Source organism: Myotis daubentonii, chromosome 9 (genome assembly GCF_963259705.1).
Source record: "Myotis daubentonii chromosome 9, mMyoDau2.1, whole genome shotgun sequence".
NCBI classification, from domain to species: domain Eukaryota; kingdom Metazoa; phylum Chordata; class Mammalia; order Chiroptera; family Vespertilionidae; genus Myotis; species Myotis daubentonii.
The window spans coordinates 36,262,311-36,288,943 of record NC_081848.1 but is presented as its reverse complement, the minus strand read 5'-3'; positions in this window follow the sequence as shown (position 1 = coordinate 36,288,943).

Sequence of the window (26,633 nt, the reverse complement as noted above, 5' to 3'; positions counted from 1 at the left end):
GTTTGTTCTTTGAAGTTTCTTTTTTTTTCTTTGAAGTTGATCACAAGCTGAATTATTTTTATGCAGATGACTTTCAAATTTATAATTCCAATCAAACAACTTTCCTTGAGTTCCAAACTCATGTCTAACTATCTTCCTTGAAACTTCACCTGGGTGTCACATAACATAGCTGAAAGCCAAACATCATCACCTTTCTCTTATAGCTTCCTTTATCTCTATTTCATTTAAAACTACAACTGAGCATACACTGACACTTTGTGTCCTTTACCCCAAACATACACAGCCAGTCACTGCTCCAACCCAATTGATTCCTCTTCCAGAAAACTGTCACATGATCCCACTTCCCTCCAATACCAATGCTGCTTAGCAGCCTGACCCACCTCCTCACCCCTCCACTAATAAAACAGTCTCTAACCAGATCTAACTCCTCAATCCACTCCATTCCATTCTTCATACTTGATAACATGATCTTTCTAGAAAGTAAATGTAAATCTGTGCATATCATACCCCACTTTAAGTCCTTTCCAGATGTTCAAAGATATATTGTTTTAAACTCTTCAACATGTATATATAACCTTGACTCAGTCTTTTCAACTTTAGTCCTCTTTCCTACCATCATAGACATTTCCATGAACTGCCATATTAACGCTCATATTCCAGACTTTTTACACAAGGCTCCTCCTGCCTGAAGCATTCATTGCAACCCCTAAAGCACTATCCTCCACTAATATTCACATTTCAATTTAGAGTTTACTTTCTGAGCAAAGCTTCCTTTGTTATCCTCTTCACTCAAATCCCCCTTTGTATATTTTCATAGAAATCTGTGTTTCTCATAACATAAAATTCATTTTTTTAGATTTAATTGTGTATCTCTACTAGAGTGCCACTTCTCTAAAGGCAAGGAGATGCATCTTATGTTTACCTCAAGACCTGGCACATTATCTGAAGCACAAAATATGTGCGATGTGTAAACTACACAAAGGTGGGTACAATCTGAAATCTAGTCTCCTACTTTGCTGTGAAAATTGAGTGCTCAGGAGAGAATTTCCACCTGCTCCAATACCATCTCTAAAAACCTACATGAATCTGTGCCCTATTACTCAACCTTTCCTATATATATATAAATATATATATTTACCTGTTTGTTGAATTATTCCAATTGTGCCACCCACCTGAGGCACTTCTGTGTATTTCTTAGTTCGTTTTGCTGATTTTTATGTTTCTATCTGACCTCAAAAGTTTGGTATACCTCACAGCTTACTCCTCAGACCTGTCCACAAAATTTTTAAAGTATTTTATGTCAACAATTCCAAAAATTATTTTTTCAACCCAAACCTGTTTTCTGAAATTCACACTTGTTTAGCCACTGCTGAATCAATATTTTCAATGGGAAACCTAGAGTTGTGACTTCTAAAGATATCCAAACCAGAACTTTTAGTTTCTATAAAAATTTGTCCACACATACTCTTTTCCATTTCCAAAAATGAAAAAAAATATCCCTCGGTGCTCAGGCCAAAATTGTGGTCTCTCCTTCTCCACAAACCAGAAATGCCTTTTATAAAACTATATCTTAAAAATATCCAGAATCTTACCACTTCTCACTGGTTCTACCTCTAGCAACCTTGCTCAAACCATCACCATCTCTTATCTGGACCACTGCATTAGATTCCTAAGTAGTCTCCCTGCTTCTACCTTTGTCCTGACACAATATATTCAAATTGCTATCAGAATAATTTAAAATGTTAAATTAGATCCCATCACTCTGACCAAGGCAAAAGTTTACTGTTTTGCTATAAACTTCAAGGCCATAGTATCCAGCACTTGCTTACCTCTGACCTCATCACCTCCCACCACCCCAGCTCTGCTTCAGGCACTCTGGTATCCTTGATCTTGCTTACACATGACAGGCACACTCTTGCCTCAGAGTCTTTCCACAGGCTGTTCCATCTGCTTGGAACACTCTTCCCCCAGATACCTATACATCTACTCCTACCTCCTTCAGCTCTTTGCTCAAATTTCATCTCTGTGAAGTTTATATTGACTAGCCATTTTGTAATTTCATTCGTATCCAACACTCTCCGTTCTCCTTACCCGCCTATTTATTTTTTGTAATCTCAATAACACTTATACCTTCTAACATAACAATGTAACTGATGTTCTAATGTCTCCTCCTCACATTAGAATGTAATTCCTTGAATTTATCCCCTCCCTTTGATTTGCTGCTGCACCTAAATTAATTTCTGGCACATAATACATTCTCAATAAACATTATGGGACAAATAAGCATGGCTTTTACAATAAACATTCTGTTTCTCTTTAAATTAAAAGTGAGCTGTGTAAAAGAGCGATCTCATTCACTCTTTGAGAACTTGGGACACAGCTTTTCATATAAATGAAACAAGCAGATTGCTATAAATGCAAAACTAAAACAGCATTTAGGTTTGGTTGAATCAAGGTCCACTCATTTGCCATATGGGGAAAATAAGCCTGTTTTCAAAGGAACTTATAGTCACAGCTAATTATAACAGTGATTTTTTTGTTTGAGACTTGGAGTGCTGAACACACAATACAGTGTACAGGTGATGTATGGTGGAACTGTGCACCTGAACCTGGATAATTTTGTTAACCAGTGTCACCTCAATAAGTAATTCTTTCTTATAGAGTATTTTGAAAAATTCAAGAAGAAAATACTTATAATTCCATTTCCACAAACCAGAAATCAACACTTTTAATATGGATGTATTTACTTCGTCTTTTTTCCCCCATACACATGCATATATGTACAAATGTCTAAAGGTATAACCACATAGTATATATAATCTTTTATTGTTTAACTAGGAGCCCAGAGCGCGATTCGAAATCTCGAGGTGCGGCCCACCCACCTGCAGCCCTGCCTTGACACTGGAACCTGTCTACACAGAGCTCCAGCGTGCCTGGCCCAGCCTCTAAACCAGTGATGGCGAACCTTTTGAGCTCGGCATGTCAGCATTTTGAAAAACCCTAGCTTAACTCTGGTGCCGTGTCACATATAGAAATATTTCGATATTTGCAAACATAGTAAAACAAAGATTTATATTTTTGATATTTATTTTATATATTTAAATGCCATTTAACAAAGAAAAATCACCCCCAAAAAATGAGTTTGCGTGTCACCTCTGACATGCGTGTCATAGGTTCGCCATCACTGCTCTAAACACTCTGGCCTTCTCTGGCTGCTTCAAGCCCCACCCTCAGTCCCTCCAGACGCCTGGGGCTGGTCCTGCCTTCTCTGGGTGCCTCCTGACATCCAACCCATCTCCAGAGCAACGTGGGGGTTCCACCCCATCATGGTGCCAGAGGAGAGCTTGGAAGCCTCCACCTGCTGCACTGTGCTCCTTCCCCTGGCAGGTGGGCCAGGAGGCACTCAGAGTGCGAGCAGGGGTGGCAAAGGACTGGTGAGGGGGGCTTCTCACCCCTGCCCTCCCTGGCATGGGATGGTCCCGCCTCCTCTGGGCGCCTCCCTACTTCCACCCATCTCTGGAGCAACGCCCCAGCTAATATGCAAATGACCTGGTCGTTACCCCTTATGTGTGGATCATTAGCATATTAGTTCTTTAGTAGTATTGATTCTTTTAAATTTATTGTAATCAACACAACTAAATGTTTAAAAATTAAGGAAAATATAGTAAAAGCAAAATCTCTCATGAGTAATAGCATGATTAATTTACTCTGTTTGTTGTAGGTTTCAGAATGATCCTTTTGATATATCTGTTTACCCAGAGGATATAAATATTCTCCATTTCAAAATTCAGAGTTATATGCAAATTCTGCCTCATTTGTAAATTTAGAACATCCAGTCAAGTAGAGGAACACCATTCATTTTTGTGGAGTTACTAGGGATATGTCCCTGGTTATTTTATCAGATTTGAAGTTTGTTCTTACCTAGAAAGCAGGCAACCCTGGTCACTTGCCACTTAGCTATCCTTACTTAGAGCAACTCTACCAGAGAAAAGTAATTGATGGGAACAATTATCTTGCCAGCCTTCACACCTGCTCCCTCATAACAGTCAACCAACCAACTAAACAACAAATAAATAGGAACAAACCCACTATTCTCCTGAAAATAAATAAAAAAAAACAAACATTGTTTCTTAAGTATCTGGATAATGGCAACAAAACCAATTCTCCTTGAATGACATAGATAATTTCACTCAGAGGAAGGCATAACAATTGCCTTTGCCTTAAGAATCTGGTTACTTCAAACAAAACATTTATTATTGGTTCAATTGTCTGTGTGTGCTTTTCCTTTCTTTTCTTTTACTTTTTTTCTGGTGCAAAGTGAGGCAAAATTGCCTTATTTTTCCATTTAACTTTCATTAGGCTTACCATCAAGAATAGAAGAATTCATTCTTTATCCTTGAGTCAATGTGAAAACTGTCTCCCTTTAAGCCATCACATAAATTACAGCAAGGCAGGGACCAATATCCTGGATGTTCCTATTTAATCCATGAATTATTTTTTAAATAGCACTTTCCCTTGTTTTTTTGTATAAAGGAATACACTGGGGGAAAGTTTCAGAACTTCATGCAGTCTTCTCTGAGTTTTAGAGGTAGACATAAAATACTCATTTAACATTTAGCATTCAAATCACAGGTAGCGGTATGCTTGTTGTATAGAGTTTTGCATAGTTACTCCCTGCTTACTGTAACAGAATCATGTTTTCATCAGGTTTCTTTCTGAGGATAGTGCACAGCTCCCCCCACACCATATTTGAATGTGAGGTTGGCCTATTCTGGCATCGCATCTAGAAAGAATCATCCAAAAATAGGAAACTTGGGAAAACTCAGAGTTAAGCAGTTTGTCTGAATATCAACTTGAAGGCATGTGCTCCAAAGGCTCCTAGACCTATGAGGGAGGGAGTGAGAACTGGTTTCTGGCCACAGAACTGAAAAGGATTCATATCTTTTCTGTGCACCTTTCATTAATTTGAGGTTATTTTAACAGACGTTAGGTAGCAATCATTGCTTTCTATATTGGAGATACAGAAGTAAATGGGGCGAAGTTATCAGCTTCATGGAACCTGTGTGCCTGAAGGTAAGATAATGAATGGAAGTGCTTGCCACAGGGCTAGTTCATGGTTATAGATACAAATGGTTCTACAAAATTTCCAATAAAAAAACAGAGCTTCGCCCAGCCAGCATGGCTTGATGGTTGAGCCTCAATTTGTGAACCGGGTGGGGCACATACCCAGGTTGTGGGCTTGATCCCCAGTAGGGGGCAGCAGGAAGCAGCTGATCAATGGTTCTCTCTCATCATTAATGTTTCTATCTCTCTCTCCACCTCCCTTCCTCTCTGAAATCAATAATATAAAAAAACACACACAGATAAACAAGATCAAGAGAAAGACAAATACCATATGATCTCACTAATATGTGGACTCTAATGCACAAGATAAACTGAGAAAAAAAATAGAATTGGAGTCATGGGACTGGACAGTGCTGGAGGGGAGTAGGGTCCAGGGTGACTGGATCTAGAAGGTGAGGGGATTAGCTAATGAACACATATGCATACCCCATGGACACAGGAGACAACAGTTTGGTGAAGGCCAAGGGAAGGTGGAGGTGGGCAAAGTGGGGGAAGGGGGAATGAGGACACCTGCAATGTCAACATTAACAATTTTTAATAAAAATAAAATAAAATAAATTAAAAAATAGTAATGGGTAAAGTTGTCAGATAACTAGCCAAATAGTAAGTAAATGGCATGCTTTTGGAGTTATACTACCTGGGTTCAAATCCTAGGAAAATCACATACCGGTTTTCTGTCTTTAGACAATTTACTAAAACATTTAGTGCCTTAGTTTGTTTTTTGCTATAATGGCAAAAATAACAGTACCTAGAATTGTGGTGGGTCACAAAGGAATTACTCTGTGTAAAACAGTGTGACACCTGGAATGTGAAAGCTCAAAACATGTAAACTATTGTGTCTGTGTGTATGTATCATGTCTCATTCAATAATAATTTATTCTACTTCACATAGTTTTAATGGAGGGAAGCAAGCCTACAAACTAACATGCCTTTTGTAATTTAAAAAAAGCACAAAAACTAGAAAGACTATTTAAACCATTTTCAGGAAATATATAAAACATTAGTTGCTTTGGTGCATTAATAATTTGTGCTATGTCCTCTCAAGCAAGGGAAACAAAAGCAAAAATAAATAATGGGGTTACATCAATATGAAAAACTTTTTTTACAGTGAAGGAAACCATCAACAAAATCAAAGGCAACCTACTGAGTGGGAGAGTATATTTGCTAATGATATATTTGACAAGGGATTATTATAAAAATACATAAGAAACTCACACAACTTACAAAAAGAAAAAAGAAAAAAAAGAATCCAATAAAAAAAAAATTGGTAGAGGACTTTCATAGATATTTCTCCAAAAGAGAACATACAAATGGACATCAGACATATGAAACAATGCTCAACATCACTAATCATAAAGGAAATGAAAATCAAAACCACAATGAGATACTACCTCACACCTGTCAGAATGACTATTAGCAAAATAAGTATTGAAAAGAATGTGGAGAAAGGGAACTATTGTGCACTGTTAAGGGGAGTGCACATTGGTGCAGCCACTGTGGGAAATAGTATGGAGATTCCTCAAAAACAACAAAAATAGAACTAGCATATGACTCAGTAACCTCACTTCTGGTATTTATCCAAAGAAAACAAAAACACTGATTTGAAAAGAAATATGCGAGAAAGAGAGAGAGAGAGAGAGAGAGAGAGAGAGAGAGAGAGAGAGAGAGAGAGAGAGAGAGAAAGAAAAAGAAATGTGCACTTCTAAGTTCACTGCAGCATTATTTACACTAGCCAAGATATAGAAGCAACCTAGGTGAACACAGATAAAGAAACAGCAATAAAGAAGAATAAAATATTGCCATTTGCAATAACATGGATGGACTTATAGGCCATGATGCTAAGTAAAGTCAGACAGAGAAAAAGGAGTACCATATGATTTCACTTATATGTGGATTCTAAAAATAAAAACAAACAAACAAAACAAAAACAGACATAGAATCGGATCAAACTTGTATTAATACATGGGTATACAAATTTTTAATGAATTATAAAGTTTGTGGAACACATAACATGTTCTAATAATTGTGTTAAGCACTGATCTAAAATTTAATTACAAGAGGTTTTTGCTGTGACAGTCTTTGCCTGGTAGGAGAGACAGACAGGTATACAGTTAATTATAATATAAGTTGACATGTAGAAATAGTTTTTTAAAAGTAGGTATGAGTCAATGTGATACAATTCAGCAAGCTTAAGATGGCTGAGATTTTTTATAAAGAAAGGGCAGCTTAAATGGACGTTTTTATAAATGCATAAAATTTTTCTATAGAGCCAATGAAATTAAATGCCCATTCATAAATTTAGTAAATGCATACCATGGATAAACTACTTTTTAGGTTGTGCTTTTATTTCTGTCAACTTTACTGCCCCGAAAATAAGTATAACAGTGATGCCAAATAAAGTATTATTCATTGATTGATTAATTTATTTATGTGGTATATCTCTTAAGTATTGAGAGCAATGAGATAGAAAAAGACTACAGTCATAGCTTATAAACTCTGCACTGCCTTTGAACTTTACCCAAGCTTAAGATTGTTTTCCACTCTTGTTTAATCCTGACAATAATAAAATGTAATGAACACTGTAATTTTTATAGAGGCTTGATAACACCAAAGAGTGTGCAGACCCTGCAGACAATCTTGACCAGTCCTCTATGCATGTAGCTTCCAGGCAGAGCAGCAGAGTTAGGCAGCTAAATTTTCATACCTAAACCCATACTCAGGGTTTATACCTAAACCCTGCATACAGTGATTCTGAGACAACTTTTTTCAAAAAGAGTTGATTATACCCAAATTTTACCTAACATATAGACTTTAGCATCATGCCACAATATTATAAAGAATTTCACTGTATTATATCCAATCGGAAAAAATCCTGTCATCTTCCTCTCAGAGAGAGCATTTTTCTGACTCATTATTGGTCTCATTCACCATGTGTTTGATTTTCTTGTCTGACACATTAACAAGTGTTAAAATGGGGAGCTTATGGAAATTCTTATTTAGGATTAACAATTCCTTTAAAATACACAATTTGATGAAATAATTTGCAGGGTAAATTCAGGTTCTTCATTAAAGAAAATACCCCACATATCCTTTCTGATTGGTGTTTCTGGTTTCTTGGGATATATTCTTAGAAGTGGGATCACTAGGTCAAATGGGAGTTCCATTTTTAACTTTTTGAGGAAATTCCATACTGTTTTCCATAGTGGCTACACCAGTCTGCATTCCCACCAGCAGTGTATGAGTTGTTCCCTTTTCTCTGCATCCTCTCCAGCACTTGTCGTTTGTTGATTTGTTGATGATAGCCATCCTGACAAGTGTGAGATGATACCTCATTGTTGTTTTGATTTGCATCTCTCAGATGATTAGTGACTTTGAGCATGTATTCATATGTCTCTAGGCTTTCTGAATGTCCTCTTTTGAAAAGTGTCTATTTAGTTCCTGTGCCCATTTTTTGATTGGATTGTTTATCTTCCTTTTGTTAAGTTGTATGAGCTCCCTATAAATGTTGGAGATTAAACCCTTATCAGTGATAACATTGGCAAATATTTTCTCCCATGCAGTGGGCTTTGTTGTTGTTTTGTTGATGGTTTCTTTTTTTGTGCAGAAGCTTTTTATTTTGATGTAGTCCCATTTGTTTATTTTCTCTTTAGTTTCCAATATCCTAGGAGCTGTATTGGTGAAGAAATTGCTTCGGCATATGTCTGAGATTTTGCTGCCTTTGGATTCCTCTAGTATTTTTATGGTTTCCTGTCTTACATTAAGCCCTTTATCCATTTTGATTTTATTTTTGTGTATGGTGTAAGTTGGTGGTCTAGTTTCATTTTTTGCATGTATCTGTCCAATTTTCCCAATATCATTTATTGAAGAAACTGTCTTATCCCAAGAAACAGAAACACCAATCAGGATATATGCAACCCTATGTTCATATCAGCACAATTCACCATAGCTAAAATTTGGAAACAGCCTAAGTGCCCATCAACAGATGAGTGGATTAGAAAACCATGGTACACCTATACAATGGAATACTATGCTGCTGTAAAAAATAAGTAATTCTTACCATTTGCAACAGCATGGATAGAACTGAAGAGCATTATGCTAAGTGAAATAAGCCAGTCAATGAAAGAAAAATACCACATGATCTCAGTCATTTATGGATAATAAAAGACCATTATAAACTGATGAACAAAAATAGATACAGAGGCAGAGCAGCATCAAACAGACTGTCAAACTATAGCGTGAAGTCTGGGGAGCGTTGGAGGGGGTGGGTAAGAGATGAACAGAAGGACTTGTATGCATGCATATAAACATAACCAATGGATACGAGACATTGGGGGATAGGGTAGGCTGGGGGAAGGTTGGGGGGGGAGGAGACATATGTAATACTCTTTGTAATACTTTAATCAATAAAACAAAATTTAAAAAATAAAACCATATTTTAAAGTTTTGAAAATAAAAATAAATTTAACATAAAAAAAGAAACGAAAACACCCCAATGCCTTTTGATGTTAATGCCTTCCGAAACACCGTGGGGTACAGATGCTGAATTTTAGGGTTGCCTTACAGCCTTGTGGTGATCGTGCACCTGAAACAGAGAGCCAGCTTCACTTTTTGTTTCTGATACAATTCTAAGAATTTCTGGAGAAAAAGAAAGTTAAATTTTACAATGCTGAATGGTGGTAGGATGGGGCGGAGACTCAGGGATCCATCCTTTCCTATCTTGCCATCTCGCTCTCCTACTGCTAGCAGACAGATAAATCACCCAGTTCCTTCGTTTCTCCTAGTTCATCAGGAGGATTCATCTTCATTTGAAAAGCACTTTGCAGTTCTTAAGGGATAATTCTGTAAGTGCAGTATGATGTTTCATCCCAAAACAACAACAAAATTGGATTTTAGCAATCCACAAAGCAGCCTCCAAGGACCCCTTGGAGTTATAATATCTAAGTCTAAACAGGAAACCAGATAAATTCAAATTGAGATTCTTGAAGTTAAAAGTGTCTGCTATGCTTTTTCTCTCTGATTTCTAATGTTCTCCCAAAGGTTTAATATGTTGCCACCATGCGATATTCAAACATTCTAAAAGCACTATCTATACTAGGAGTCTGGGTGGCTATAAACAATAATGCAAATATTAACCTCAAGAAGCCAACAGTCTGGTATTGGTTAAGACTGGGATAGTGTATTTATTATTTTAAAATATGTCTTATTGATTTTCAGAGAGAGAGGGAAAGGGATAGAGAGATAGATACCTTGATGAGAGAGAACTATTAATTGGCTGCCTCCTGCACGTCCCCTATTGAGGATCCAACCTGCAATACGGGCATGTGCCCTGACCAGGAATCAAACCAGTGACTTTTTGTTTCATGGGTTGATACTCAGCTACTGAGTCATTCCGGCTGGGATCTATATTTAAATCACAGTCTTTATACTATACTTGGGGCTTTGACTTCGCTCATCTACATCTTATATAATCTTCACAATAACCCCATGATGCAGTTATGTTATCCTTTCTTTGGAAAATAGGTTTTAATTTCATTGATCATATTAGCCAATGATCCAGATGCAACACAATGTCATTCCTGCTGATCAGGTCAAAGTCATCTTCTGCTCTTGTCCACTCAAATAACTTTCTAATTGGTTTCCATGTATTTTCTTGCCTCTTTCCCATCTGTTTTGTATGTGAAAGCCAGGGTAAGCTTTTAAAAATTTAAATAAGACTATATTAATGCCCAATTTGAAATGCTTCAGTGATTTTTCTTCACCCTTAGACTAAATTTCCCAACTTTTGGCCTATAGTGTAGCATTGCATGATGGGGTCCTTGCCTACTTCTTTAACCTCATCTCTTTCCCACCACCTCTTTGTCTCTTATGCCTTACTCATGCTGGTCTTTTTTCTGTTACACTAACTCATCCTAGTCTCAGGTCTTTGTACACAGGTTTGCCTTTGCTTTGAATTCTCCCCAATCCCAGTCTCCTTCCTACTTCCTGTCAAGTCCGCCATTATGAGGTGCTTGCCCTAAATAATCTCTCCTTAGAGAAGCCTTTTTGGATCATCCTGTCTAAATTAGAGCCCCCCGGCATAGTTCAGTGTAATGTGGTTATTTCATAGTGTGTTTCACAATTTAAAAGATTCATTTTTGTGTTTTTGTGTATTATTTTATACTCATTTTTTTTATTGATTTCAAAGAGAGGAAGGGAGAGAGAAACATCAATGATGAGAATCATCGATTGGCTGACTCCTGCATGCCCCCTACTAGGAATTGAGTCTACAGCCCAGGCATGTGCCCTGACCTGGAATCAAACCCTGATCTCCTGGTTCATGTGTCTAAGCTAAACCACTAAGCCACACCAGTCAGGCTAGGCTATAAACTTTTCATAATGGAATGTAACAATGAATGAAAACAACCTGCACTCCAGGTATCCAGAAGCTCCTTGCCCATGGCAGGCACTCAATATTTAAGAAATTAATACACTAATTTGGAGGGTTATTTCAATTATCTGCCTACATTATAAATGCCTTTAGATTCTTATTTACAAATATAATTATCCCAGAGAATTTATCAAATGTCTTTATTTGTGATATTGTGCTGAGTTTATATCTATATCTATATCTATATCTATATCTATATCTATATCTATATCTATATCTATATCTATATATATATCTATATCTATCTATATCTATCTATCTATCTATCTATCTATCTATCTATCTATCTATCTATCTAATTTCCTCTCTTAGAAGAACCCTATGCATTATTATTCCTTTTCATTGATATTGAAACATACTTACAATGTTTAAGTAAAGTATCTAATCTTACCTAATTAGTAAGTAGTTGAGAATGGATCTGATAAGTACTTTTCCATCTCCAATCATTGGTGTTTTTTTTATATTTGACTATAGCTACTCTTCTCCTTTTGTTTCTCTGATTCTTCTCCACTCTGACCATGGCCTGAGAGGTGGATCTTCATCGATTATAAGCCCCGGTTCCTTTGAGTCTCTTTCTGCTTTCCCTTTGGGTTCAGTCAATGGAAGGCACTTGCAGAAGACTGCCGGGGTCCAACCCCAGCGGGTCCAGGGGTCCCCAAAGGTGTGGACGGAGTCGGCGAAGAAGGAATGACACGGAGACAGCGTTCAGTTGATCAGCAGCCTAGCCAGGATCTCTAGCCAGGATCTCCAGCCAAGTTTTGGTCTGGATCTCCAGAGAGGTTCTGCTTCGGATTTCCAGCGAGGTTCTGTAGCCATGTTCCCTCGCTAGATTCTCCAGCCAGGTTCTGTCCAGGCTCTCCAGCCAAGTTCAGTGTCCAGGTTCCAGTCAGGTTCTCCTGCCAATCTCTGTAGTCAGGTTCAGTCCAGGATCCCTTGCCATGTTCTCCCGCTAGGCTCTGTCTCTAGGCTCCGAGGCCAGTCCCTCTCCAGGATCCTCCGGCATGTTCTCTCCAGCAAAGTTCTTCTGTCTCTAGGCTCCGTGTAGATTCTGTCTTCTTGATTCTGTTCTAAGTTCTGAGTGTTTCTGTCTTGTTACAACTGTATTTATACCAGTTGATTCAATCCTATCAATCTCTATTCCAAAGGTTAGGGCATTTCTTATCTCCATTCCAGGGAGTAAAGATTATGTAGTTTAAGCATGATTGTTCGTAGTTAAAGGGATTAATTACCGGCCTGGCACTTAGTTGAGGGGTTTTATTCCCTCCCTAACTTCAGGGGAAAATCCCTACCTGGGGAAACAACCTTTCTCAGAGGTGACCTTGGTTAAAACAGCGCCAAGAAGGTGAGCAAACATATTAAGAACCGTATGCCATATATGCCAGGTCCCTTGAAACAGCAAGGATGGACCGGCTCCCGGCAGAAGACCAGAGGGTGAGAGGAGGGCAGGTCAGAGCATTTAGTCCTGCCCTTACTGTTCTGGTCAGTTTTTATAGGGTTCCTTTTTCTAGGGCTGCAGGGATTCACTGGTTTCTAAGAACAGCTTTCCTCCTCTGCCCTTTCAGACCTAATGGTGGAAATGGCTTCTCATCCTTGTTCTCCTCTAGGTGCTCCACTGCCTCCTATTGGTCCCCTTAACCCAGCAGTTCTCAACCTGTGAGTCGCGACCCCTTTGGAGGTCGAACAACCCTTTCACAGGGTCGCCTAAGACCATCCTGCATATCAGATATCTACATTACGATTCATAACAGTAGCAACATTACAGTTATGAAGTAGCAACGAAAATAATTTTATGGTTGGGTCACAACATGAGGAACTGTATTTAAAGGGCCAGAAGGTTGAGAACCACTGCAGTAACCCGTACTCATCTGTCTGCAAATGGCTTCTTCACTGAGCTCTCTTCAACTAACCCTTTCACTGGCAGATGGGCCATTTGTTTCTCCTAAGACTTGATGATCCTAGTAATTAGACAACTTTCATCTTTCATGTCAGGAAGAATGAACAATATTGGAAGAAAAAGAAGAATAGTGTTCTGAAGGTCCCACTCAAAATTTTCCTCCTTGATGATAATAACAAGGAAGATATATTTATTAAGTTTCACACTTTACTGTGTAGCAGACTTTGTGGCAAGCGCTTTATAACTTTTATTTAATAAAATCTTCACAACCATTCTATGAGACATGTATTATTATCTTTGTTTTACATATGCATCAATAGCACAGAGCGATTATATCAGGTACTTGAATTTCAAAGTAGAAAGTTATGAAGCCAAGATTTGAACCTGACCAGACTGACCCCAACTCTGATCTTCTTTAATACCACAATTGTATTGTGTTCACAACAATAGCTCTCAGGACAGAGGAGGGTGACTCAAGATCCTCATGAGACCTTGGGAGTGTAGCACAAGGAAGCTCACCATAATCTTGTGACTTTCAGGGTCAAGTTATCTCTCAAAAATTTCTGAAAACTTCAAACTTCATGATCTATATTTGCATACTTTAAAACTGAATTATTTCTATTTAAATATTTTAATAAAATTGAAAATTTACCAAGTCCTTCCTGTGCCTCTCTCTCATGATGACCCAGATCAATGTGAGCAATTTCTGATAATAATCTCTTGTTAGTTTTCAATATTAGGACCCTGCTGATTTCTCATGTTTTTTTGCTAGTCTGTTTTGTTGTTTGAGTTGTAATAAATATCACCCTTCATTTAATGAGAAAATACCTCAAATATTTATCACATGGTCTAACTTTAAGATTAAGGTATAGAATATTTGACATTCTAGGTCAGTGGTCGGCATACTGCGGCTCGCGAGCCACATGCAGCTCTTTGGCCCCTTGAGCGTGGCCACGAAGTTTCAATTGCACTGTACGTGCGCGACCGCACATGGTATTTTGTGGAAGAGCCACACTCAAGGGGCCTCAGTTTGCCGACCACTGCTCTAGGTCCTTTGCAAAAAACAATTTCCTAATTCCAGGAGGAAATAATCACTCTTAAACTTATTGATTAGCTGTATTTAATAACACATCAATTCTTAATTTGATCTTCAACACACACACACACACACACACACAAAAAAAAAAAAAAAAAAAAAAAAAAAAAAAAAAAAAAACACCACAAACCTGTGAGAAATGACCTCCATTTTACTAGTAAGGGCCTCAAGCACAGGGAAAGGTGATTTAGTCAAAGTCATATTGCTGGTTAGAAGGAGAAGAAAACAAAACACAAAAAACAAAACTGGAGCCCAGGCCTCCTGAAGCCTGCCTCTCGCTTCTGGTTGTTGGCATGATATAATCATGAATCCCTGAAGACAGATCCTATTGCCTAAAGACTGCTAACAAGGGAGGTGTGAGCTCCTGTTAGAGGAGTGTGGCCTCTACCGTACCTCAGGCATCTTAAAGCACAAGGGTACCTCAGGTTGAATCTTGGGCTGCCAAACATACAAGACCTTTCTGGAGAGATCTCACAAGGACTCCGAGGCAGCCACTGCTCAAGCATCTTGTCTGTCTTCCCAGAAGGCATATTAGGAAAAGGTTGTTTTCCTTTATTTCCTCTTAAATCTGCCATTTAAAGCAATTAATCACCTGTGGGGTCTCTAGTTCCCAGGAGAGCCTCTAAGTGCTCCTGCTGTATTCCACATCCCTATGCTGAACCCATTTCAAGTCAGGTGACTACATTTATAATGACTTAATTTAGGTAATTTAAAAATACTCTTATTTTATTCCAGATAACATTTGAAGTGGTTCATTATAAAAGTACAGGGGAAAGAGGCCAAATACATTGGAGACAATCAAATAATAATACTTGTTTATATTTATTGAATGCTCATTATATGCCAGCCATTATGTTGACTTTATATACATTATCATGTTTGTCCTAATCTATATATCGGATGATATCTACCTATGAGAAACAGACTTCAAGAAATGAAATATTTTTTCCCACAAAAATAAAATATGGTGGAGCCAAGACTTAAGCTCAGGTGTGCCTCACTTCCTACTCATAACTTCACAAGCACCATGATATATACATCTATATAAAAACCCTCTCCCTGACCCCTACCTCCCAAAGGAAAACAAGGTATGACACAACAGTGCAGTTCCATGGAATAATACATTAAAAATTTGGCTGTGAAAAATTTCAGTACTGAACATGCAACTTAGCTATACATTTTGTAACAGACAGGACAAAGCAAAGGCCAACTACAGAAAGGTCCAGGGAAATGGTAGGTGCCTGATTAGGAATCCATTAGTCCTGATGTTGAATTCTAGCTCAGCCACCAACTAGCTGTGTGACTTCAGGCAGGTTAGTTCTGTTCTCTAAATCTCAGTTGAGTCATCTGTAAAATAGAGATGATAAAACTACTTTGTATTACTACTGAGAAGTTGAGAGATCACATGTGCTAGGGAGCTGGCACAGAGCCTACCACAGAGCACTGACTTAAAAGCTCGCAGTTGTTGTAAAACTGTGGTTAGGCCATTGTAATATTGATTCCTCAAAATAATCCTGCAATTTAGGGCTCATAGCCTGCATTTTACAGAAGAACCTGAGGCTTAAAAGGGGTTAATTATTTGGTTATGGTCATGCAGAGCTGGGATCAAAACATATGCACATCAACTCCCCATTCAATATATTTTTCCCATCACACATGGTTTTATGTGTCTAATTAAAGGAGGGAGACCTGTTTATCCAAGTGAAAAACCCTTTGCATGCTTCAAGCTCTGAGAAGCATTGGCTGTGAGGGTTGCTGTAGCACTCAGCACAGTCATGGCCAACACACGTCTGGATGACAGCTTTACAAGGAAGGTAAAGGCCTTCCTATGTCACTGGTTCTTAAATCACAGGCCCGTTGTAAAGCCCAAGGGTATGGTGGAAAATGAAGTTATTTAAGGCAATTTTGTGGGAATGGGGAGGATGATGTGCTCCAGACATGTAACCTTCTCGTGCTCTGACTTTATACAAGGGTAATGTGGGAGCCTCTTCAGGAATGAATTCTCATAAAATATCCACTCACAGTACATTTTTGAAAAGTCAGGCTTTGACTGGGCTATGGCAAATGGTGGATAGCTTTGCTGCACATTCTTTAAAATTCTAAGACAATGAATAAATCACAGAGACTTAATGATGGGACTGAGACTGTTTATGTGGGAAATGACATTCTTTTCCAGAAATTTGGCAAGAATTTGGAGCAATACAAAGAGAAAGTTCAAACTTTGGGAGAAGAAAATTGCCTTAAGCATGACCTATATAAATGATAGAGCTATTTATTATTTCATGACTGACTATTTGTCTCAACCAAATATTAAATATGGAATTAATTCCTCCTTAACCAGGGGGCTCTGTATACAATTTAGCCTTTGCTCACTTAACTTGGGAGTAAGTCACTTCCTTTACCTTTATTTTTCATCCTATATAATAAAAGAGAAACATGCAAATTAACTGTCCCTCTGCTACACTCAAGCCACACCCATAGGCCACACCCACCAGCCAATCAAGAGTAAATATGCAAATTAACCCAACTAAGATGTTGGCGGCCATGGAGATGGAGCAAGCAGGAGGCTTGGGTTGCCCCTGGCGATGGAGGAAGCCAAGCTTCCCGCCTTCCCTGGCCAGTCCTTGGCTCCTCTCAAGGCTACAAAGTTTCAATTATTGAAGATAAATAAATCCCAGATACCTGCTTTCAGCCTGCCAAAAAAGAAAAGAAAAAGAAAAAGAAAAAAAGGAGAGTCTAGAAGCTTGTGTCACTGGGGGGCATGGCCAGCCTGAAAACAGCCCTCAGCCCCTCACCCAGGCTGGCCACGCCCCATGGGTTGAGGGTCCCCACTGGGGGACTTGACCAGCCTGAAAACAGCCATCAGCCCCTAACCCAGGCTGGCCAAGCACCCCAGTGGGACCCCCACCCTGATACGGGACACCCTTCAGGGCAAACCAGCCAGCCCCCACCTGTGCACCAGGCCTCTATTCTATATAATAAAAGGATAATATTCAAATTGACCCTAACAGCAGAACGACTGGGAATGACTCGTCACTATGACACACACTGACCACCAGGGGGCAGATGCTCAATGCAGGAGCTGCCCCCTGGTGGTCAGTGCGCTCCCACAGGGGGAGCTCTGCTCAGCCACAAGCCAGGCTGACAGCTGCCAGCCCAGCAGTGGTGGTGGGAGCCTCTCCCTTCTCCTCAGCAGCACTAAGGATGTCCGACTGCAGCTTAGGCCTGCTCCCAGCTGGCAAGTGGGCATCCCCCAAGGGTTCCAGGGCTGACAGAGGGATGTCTGATTGCCAGCTTAGGCCAGGTCTCCTGGGGAGCAGGCGTAAGCCAGCAGGTGGACATTCCCCAAGTGGTCTCAAGCTGGGAGAGGGCACAAGCTGGGCCGAGGAACCCCCCTGAGTGCACAGATTTTTGTGCACTGGGCCTCTAGTTTCTATATAACGGAGAAAATACTAGCACCTCATTTGATAGACATGGTGAGAATCAAATGAAATAAATAACTTGCATGAGGTCTTTGACATATGCAAAATGTTGTACACAGGTGAGTTATATTAAATCAACACAAATTTCTAAATGACAATTTTGAAAATTTTAGCTTTCACTTAGAAAATGTGTGTCATGCTAATATAAAGAAGCCAACTAACATTCCACATGATTGTGGTGAATATTAAATAAGATGGCATATTGTAAATCCATTGTCTGTGATAGATATTAAAGAATCGTTCAGATTTCCCAATACTGTTTATATTTATACTCAGGATGTGATAATTCAACATTTCTCACTAAAAATAACAATGGTGAAATACCACATCCTAAATACATAACATAAACCTATGAAAAAACAAAAGGTTCCTTTTCCTGGTAGGAGGGTCTTTCTTTAACAGTTCCACACAAGACTTTAGAAATTGTGTATTTTGCCCGGCCAGTGTCATTCAGTGATTAAGGCATTGGCCCAGGCAATGAAGCGATTCAGGTTCAAATCTGGGTCAAGGGCACATGCCTGGGTTGTGGGTTCACTCCCCACACTGGGTCGGAGTGCATGTGTGAGACAACTAGTTGATGTGTCTCTCTCATATTGATGTTTCTCTCTTTCCTTTTCCCTCCCCCAATTCCTCTCTCCCCACCACACACACTCTCCTCCACTCTCTCTGAAAAACAATGTACAATATATCCTCAGGTGAAGATTAAAACAAAACAAAACAAACAAAGCAAATGACCAAAAATGGTGTATTAATTCTGACTGCTTGGTGACCTAGTAATCTTTTTGTTCACTCATTGATAATGCCACTTTCTCTTATTTTTGGTATAAAATCAGGGGTTCAGGTCCCTCTCCTAGAAAGTATACATGGTAGCATGTAAAGCAGAGACCTCTACACCTTTTCATGAAGATAAAGGTAGACTTAAGAGCCAATGTCTTGTTTTCTTGATGAACCTTGTTTTGATAAGTATCCTGATTAAAGCATCTTCTTCAAACCATGTTTGATATGTTATAGAATTTATCCTGACCACAGTGGGAACCAGGTGGTGACTACAAAGCCACTCACCTTACTCAATGAGGTATTAGACATATGTTAATTTCTCAGTGGCACTGGTGGCTACTTTAAACAGATTGAAATATATATTTAAAATATACGAGTTTCTTAAATGACAACGATATGCTAGAGTGAATACTATGTTTGATAAAACAGAATCCAAGAAGCAGGTTCATAAAAATAGCATTATGAAGCTAGTCCATTAATGCTTCTCTATCCTTCTGTCCTACTAATTATTAAGTTAATCCAAAGATTGGATACTATTCTTGGTGATAAATTAGACATGATGAACACAAAGAACAAAGTTTAAAGTGAGTTACAATATTCTCAAAATTTAATGTTCTTACACTGGGAAGCCTAACAAAGAAAATGAAATAGCCCTGGATAGGTAGCTCAGTTGGTTATAGCACTGTCCCAATACACCAAGGTTGCAAGTTTGTTTCCTGGTAAGGCACATACAAGAAGCAACCAATGAATGCATAAATAAGTGGAACATTAAATTGATGTATTTCTCTCTTTCTCTCTCTCCCACCCTCCTTCTCTATAAAATTAAAAAAAAACCCACACACAACAGAAATTTTTTAAAAAATACAAAATAGAATGACAAACATAGATGCAATTAAGGTAAATGTAAACTCAGAAGCATCAATATTAAATTTATTAATAGTTGGAAAGAATGTATCAAATCAAATATACATTGAAGCTATTAAATATAGTAATTATAAAATGAAACATTTTAATGATTTAAAGATAGTAATAACTACAAAATGTGTACCTAGGCAGTACTGATAATAAGATGTATTTGAAAATACCTTTGATCTCAGAACACCTAGATGTTAAATAATTAAACAGACTTTTGATCATATATTGCTGAACTCACAGGAAAAAAAAAATGTAAGAAAAATCCCCAAGCTCCAGAAAGAGAGGAAAAGAGGAAGAAGCTGATGCAAGAGAAGAAAAATGAAGTGGAGGAGGTACAGGAGCTGAAAGCAATGAAATATGCCAATGCAGCAGCATAGGCTGCCCTGAGTCATAAGTCAATACCAGAACATTAGGTCTTTCAGGAATAAACTAGTGACCCAGTGCATGATTCATGCACATTGAAAGGAAATTAATTAGAAGGTGGCTGTTGGGGCAGGACTGGGCGAGATGGACTGGGCACATCCTGGAGCCAACCTCCCGTGGTTCCTCCCCGGCCAGCCGCACCTGGGGTTGTGCCATTGCTCAAAGGGCGAAGGGCATCTGCAGAGTGAGCAGGGTCCCTCTGGCAGGTGGGGTCCCTCAGCCTAGCCTGTGGGGATCAGGCAAAACCAGCTCTCCAACATCCCCTGAGGGGTCCCAGAGTGCAACAGGGAACTCTGCAAAGTTGTTGTCATGCAGGGTGTGAAACGCAAACGCAAGTGTGCAGTAAACCAGATTCGGGGCCTACTGTGCCCCGGCAACAATGTAACCCATGGCCAAAGATGGAATTGCACTGCCCCACGAGGAATTGGGCTCCCTCCTCTCTGGCTTTGGGGTGCGTCACCTGAGAACCATCGCTGTCCAATCATTGCAGCTTGGCAGCTTCTGCATTGAGCGTCTGCCCCCTGGTGGTCAATGCACATCATAGCTACACGTCTGATGGTTGGACACTTAGAATATTAGCTCTATATAAAATAAAAAACTAAAGGATCAGCAAATATTTGAGAAGTATTGACTTTCATTAATATAAAGGAAAAATAAAACCACAGTAGATACTATTTTCATTTTCACCATGACTGTAATTATTTGGTATGCCCGATAATACCCAGCATGGGCAAGTTTATAGAGAAATAGTAACTTACATTATGCTGGCAGAAGTTTAATTGGTACCACTCTTTCAGAAAGCAGTTTGCCATTATCATGTAAATTTGAAGTTTCACAAATACTATACAGAATTGATAATGAATGCACTACAGCCATATGCTTCAATATGTATGAACTCATAAAGCTAATACTAGGTTTTTTTAAAAAGTGGAAAACCAATATATCCATGACATTGAATAAAGAGAGCCACATCTATATAAAGTTTCTGAAAGATACATACAAATAGTAAATATAAAAGTAGAACGTAAGTAAAAGACAATTCAGAAATGGAGATCAATAGTAATGTTAAACTTCCATGTATGTGATAAACAGAAGACATTCTTCTGGTAATATAAGTATCTTTTAATATAAAAATAATTTTAAAATCTCATAGTTCTAACTTGTGTGGGTAATAAGTGGTAAGTTGCAAAAACTCATGCTTGTAGACAAAGGTTAGAATGAACAAAGCAAAACTATTGAGTTATAGCATGCATGATGAAAAGGTAACTGTTAATGCAAATATAAACACATGCTTTGCACATGTGTGTATGCATGTATTATAAAGTTTCCTTGGTTGTCAGCAATTTAATTAAAAATGTGACTAGGAAAGTCAATGTTTAAAGTGATTTCTAATAATTTATACCCTATGAATGAAGACTGATTTGTAAGAGTATTTTATATTATTCTATAACTTGTTTAAATATTTAAAAATAGCAATATCCTGCTGCAAGACAAATTGACAACTATTATAGAAAACTAACTCTTACACAGATTTCAAACCTATTAGATTTCTAGCAATAATTATTCATTTAAATATTGTAGCATATGCTCAACTCCAATGCATGGGTAACTTCCTGAAATTCCCAAGACTCTAAACCAAGGGTCCTCAAACTATGGCCCGCAGGCCACATGCACATACAAATATTGTATTTGTTCCCGTTTTGTTTTTTTACTTCAAAATAAGATATGTGCAGTGTGCATAGGAATTTGTTCATACTTTTTTAAACTATAGACCGGCCCTCCAATGGTCTGAGGGACAGTGAACTGGCCCCCTCTTTAAAAAGTTTGAGGACCCCTGCTCGAAACAAAAGAATTTCATTAAAGATCCTTTCTTGAACAAAATCTTAAGATTATGCTGTTTATTGGGGTTTTATTCCATAGTATGAATGAGGAAAATTTTTATGGAACAATTTTCACAAGTTGGAAGGTCGGGCTCAATGGCATTTGTGTAAAGTCATTTGTAATACCGTCCACACAACAGATAAAGTGAACTCTTTCTGTAAATGCTGTATTGATTTTATAGCCGTGAATGCACATTGTATTATTTAGAGAAAATATCTATTCCAGTATCTCTCTATTCCCTGGGAATATATGTCCACAAACTTACTAGTAAAGTGAGAACTACTATAATTTGTTCACATTATGTGGTATTTACTCTGGAGAATGGTAACATTTACAAAAAAAAAAATTTCCCCATGACATTGAACAACTTCTTTATTAAAAAAAGTGTGTATGCATTCACACATCTACACACAATAAGTAAATGAATAAAGAGAGCTACTGTTCAGCCAGTGTTGCTCAGTAGTTGAGTATGGACCTATGAACCAGGAGGTCATGGTCCAATTCCTGGTCAGGGCACCAGCCTGCTATGGGCTTGATCCCCAGTGTGGGGCATGCAGGAGGCAGCTGATCAATGATTCTCTCTCATTGATAGTTTTATCTCCTTCCCCCTCTCCCTCTCCCTATCTCTCTGAAATCAATAAAAATATATTTAAGGAAAAAAAAAGAGCCAGTGAGAAACTAGAATAACTAGGCACTATGCTAGTAGTTACTGGAAACATAAAATATAATAATGGATAGACCCTGCATTATAAGATGGCAGTATAATGAGGTGGACTGTCAAGTTCAATGTCATCCGAACAGTGCTGCAATGCAGATCAGTCAATAGTGAAGGCAAAGTTCCAGGAGGGATCCCAAACTCTAAGGTAAGCAGGAGTCCACAAAAGGGTGAGCTTTAGAGTGTTGAGAGAATGAAAGGAGAAAATACATTGAAAGCAAACTATGCATAACAATGAAATCTGAAAAAGGAAGACACAGTTATAGAAATATACATCACTCACTAAATTTGAAGCAAGGGTATATAACATGCCAACAATGAGACTAGAGAGGCAAAGAGAAACAGATAAAAAATAACCCTGAAATCAGAGGAATTTAAAGTAGAGGAATATCCTATTTGTTTTATTTTAAATATATCTCTCTGGCAAGATTAAACAGTTCTCTGTTTCAATAGGACCATGAAATATATGACTGTTCAAAAATCACTACAGCTATGAATACTAATAAATGGATGTTATTATAGATGACTAAAGCTAAAAAACTGACATGAAGACAAAGAAATCTCAGAATCTCTTTAAGGAAATAGTCACCAGATAATTGGAATCTGGTTGTGGGGTATGATAAGCAGCCCCTTTTGAAAATAATAACTGCCATCATCATTCATCATGTGCTGCCTATGTACTAGGCACCCTGCTAAATATTTATATTCCGTATTTGTTTACTCTTTCTAAGAACTCTAAGATTAGGTTTTAGAATTCTATTTCTGAGATGAGAAATCTGAGAATTAAAGGTGCTAAATAACCCACCTCAAATCATACAGTTAGTAAAGGGAACAGTGTCTTACTTCAAAGCCTGAGCGATTGAATGCAAAAAGCACATGGAACCCACATTCCCGCTATAAAGATAAGCAGGTTCCCTGTCTGTTTCATGCCCATGGACTACAGACTCCAAGACAACATACACATACCGCTGATATGATGCAATGAAGCCAAATAATGAAATCCGACAACCTAGAGATTAAGAAGAAAATGACTGCCTGGCCGGCGCGGCTCAGTGGTTAAGAATCAACCTATGAACCAGGAGATAACAGTTTGATTCTGGGTCAGGGCATATGCCCAGGTTGCAGGCTCTATCCCAGTGTCAGGTGTGCAGGAGGCAGCCTATCAATGATTCTCTCTCATCATTGATGTCTCTATTTCCTCATCCCTCTCCCCCTTCCTCTCTGAAATCAATTATATATATATTTAAAGAAGAAGAAAATGACTACTCAACGGAAAGAGGAAGCTGCAAAGAGCATTGGCATGTACCTGGGTTGCATTCATTGCCACCTGCCTAGGGTTGGCCACTGACTCCTACAAGGAATGAATAGAGTGATCTGTGAGAGAATAGGAGTATTAACAATGACCTAGTACAAGTGGCAATAACAACCTGCTTATCAGATGAATAATATGCGCCAGGATCTGTGTCAAGCCCCTTACACATGAGCTAACTGGTGCACAAAGAAGTGACAAGAGTTGTCATGGATTGTCCAATTCCAACTCATTCTCCTTTGCAGAATTGCCTTCCACATCTGACTGAGTGTAGGGAATATTTGAATGACCCTGTAGAGCTGGTATTTAAGTTGATATATCAATTTACTTTAACAACTTTTCTGCCTTGATCATGTGTTTCTTCCTTATAGAACAACTACAGGCTCGACATACAAAATTCATGCATGGGTAGGGTTCCTACACCTGGCCTGCGATCAGGGCCAATCTTCCCCAGCTGCTGGCAGTGGTCCCCACACCTCGCCACCAACACTGGTCGCCCTCTGTGTGGGGCAACCAGCGGGGCAATTGGGGCCCCACTCGTTTGCACCTGCCTTGGCCTGGCACCACCCGTGCCCAGTGCCACCTACCCCTGTTTCCCCATTCCCCATCAGGCGATTGGAGCCTGCTGGCTGGGGGGAGAGACCAAGAGGATGGCCAGCAGGCCCTGATCGAGTGATCAGGGCATGCGGGCTGGGAGCAGCTCCTAAGTTGAGCATCTGCCCCTTTGTGGTCAGTGCATGTCATAGTGACCAGTCATTCTGCTGTCCAATCGATTTACATATTACACTTTTATATAGATGATATAGATAGATATAGATATAGATATAGATATATAGATATATAGATATGCAGATAATGGATTGGAGGGGCATTTAACTCTTAATAGGCATAGATTAATCAAAGAGTTAGTGGTACATATCATTTCAATAATAACTGCAGTGTTTTCAATGTGAAAAATTCTCACATGGTAGGGGGAGTGGGAGGTATTCTGAAAAAGCTTATTATTAAATTGATGTTAATGTATGTTTCTCAGGTTCCCAAAGATACACATGTGAGCTCAGCTGTATGAAACTCATTGCACAAACATTTAAATTAAAAAACAGATACATTGCCCTAGCTGATTTGGTTCAGGGGTGAGAGCATTGGCCCAGGTACTGAAGGGTTGTGGGTTCAATTCTAGTCAAGGGCATGTACCTAGTTTTCAGGCTTGATCCCTGGCAACCAATCGATGTGCCTCTCTCACATTGATGTTTCTCTCTCTGTGACTCTTCCCTTTCTCTGCACTCTCTCTAAAAATCAATAGAAAAAAAATAATAAACCCAGGTGAGGATTAACAGCAACAACAACAAAATAAAACAAAAACAAAAACAAAACAGATACATTAAGGAATACTTATTCTCAAGAGAAAAAGCAATTTCACACTACACAAGGATTTTTTCAGCTAGCCAATTTCTCCCCTAGTGTATTTCAATTAGGTTTCTATTCACAAATAGGGGGGAAAATCAATTTGGAGGCAAGTTTACAGTGACCCATCTATGGCATACAGTAAAATATAGTAGTGGCACTTTAGAATATACTCCTGGCAGAAAACACTTTGGAAACTGCATACTAAAATAGTATGTCCTGGTAGATGACACACTGGGTGTCCTTTAAGTATCCAGTTGGTTCAGTGGATGATAAACTCACCAGTACTGAGAGTCCAGTGCATGCCAGCAAAACTCCTAAGTGAATTCCTACTGATGAACTCCTTCTTTTGTAATTTATTTTTTTCCACTGCTATTATCAGGAAACCAGTTGACACTGGCTTTTTACACATAGGACTTATCTAGACTTCCAGCTGTTCGGTTGATAAGAAGATTACTAAATAAACTTCAAACTCAGCCAGATGGTAGGTGGCCATGTTTGACTTGAAATATTTTCAGCTTTTTGGATTAACAAAGAGCTGAAAAAATTTTAAGGATAAGAAAAATGTTCCCCTCCCCACTTTTCAGGGAGGTGTTTTTTCAGAGGAATCAACTTCTCTGGCTTTTGATTGGCATTCTTGTGTAAAGCAGCATCTGATCAACTGCATAGAGAACACAAAATTTTTTGAAAGTATAAGCCATAACTGTAGCTGCAAAAGAGATTGTTTTTTTGTCCTTGCAATAATGAATAAACTAGAAAAGATCTGCACATAAATACAATCTCTTATATAGATTTTCCTTCACTGAAAACCTTTTGCAGTAAGTAAGGCAATGGCCAGCATGTCCATGGTTAGATGTTAGTCACTCTAAATAGCATCTTAAATACCAAAGGAATGGGGGCGGGGGCGAGAACACAGCACCTAGAATAAAATGAAAAGATCTCTGAGATCTGTGTTTTTGAATCCTGGGTTCTCGCAGGGACCACCTGCATGACGTTGGGTGCCTCTTTAACCTCTCAGAGTCTCCCTTTCCTGATATCAAAATAGAAACCAAAGTATCTACCTTCCATGACATGCAATCCTTGAAGTATGAACTATTACATAGTTTTGTGGTCATTTATAATATGTCTTTTTACTCAACTCTCTCATGCTGTCTAACTATAAGCATCCCTGCAAGTATTTCCTTTG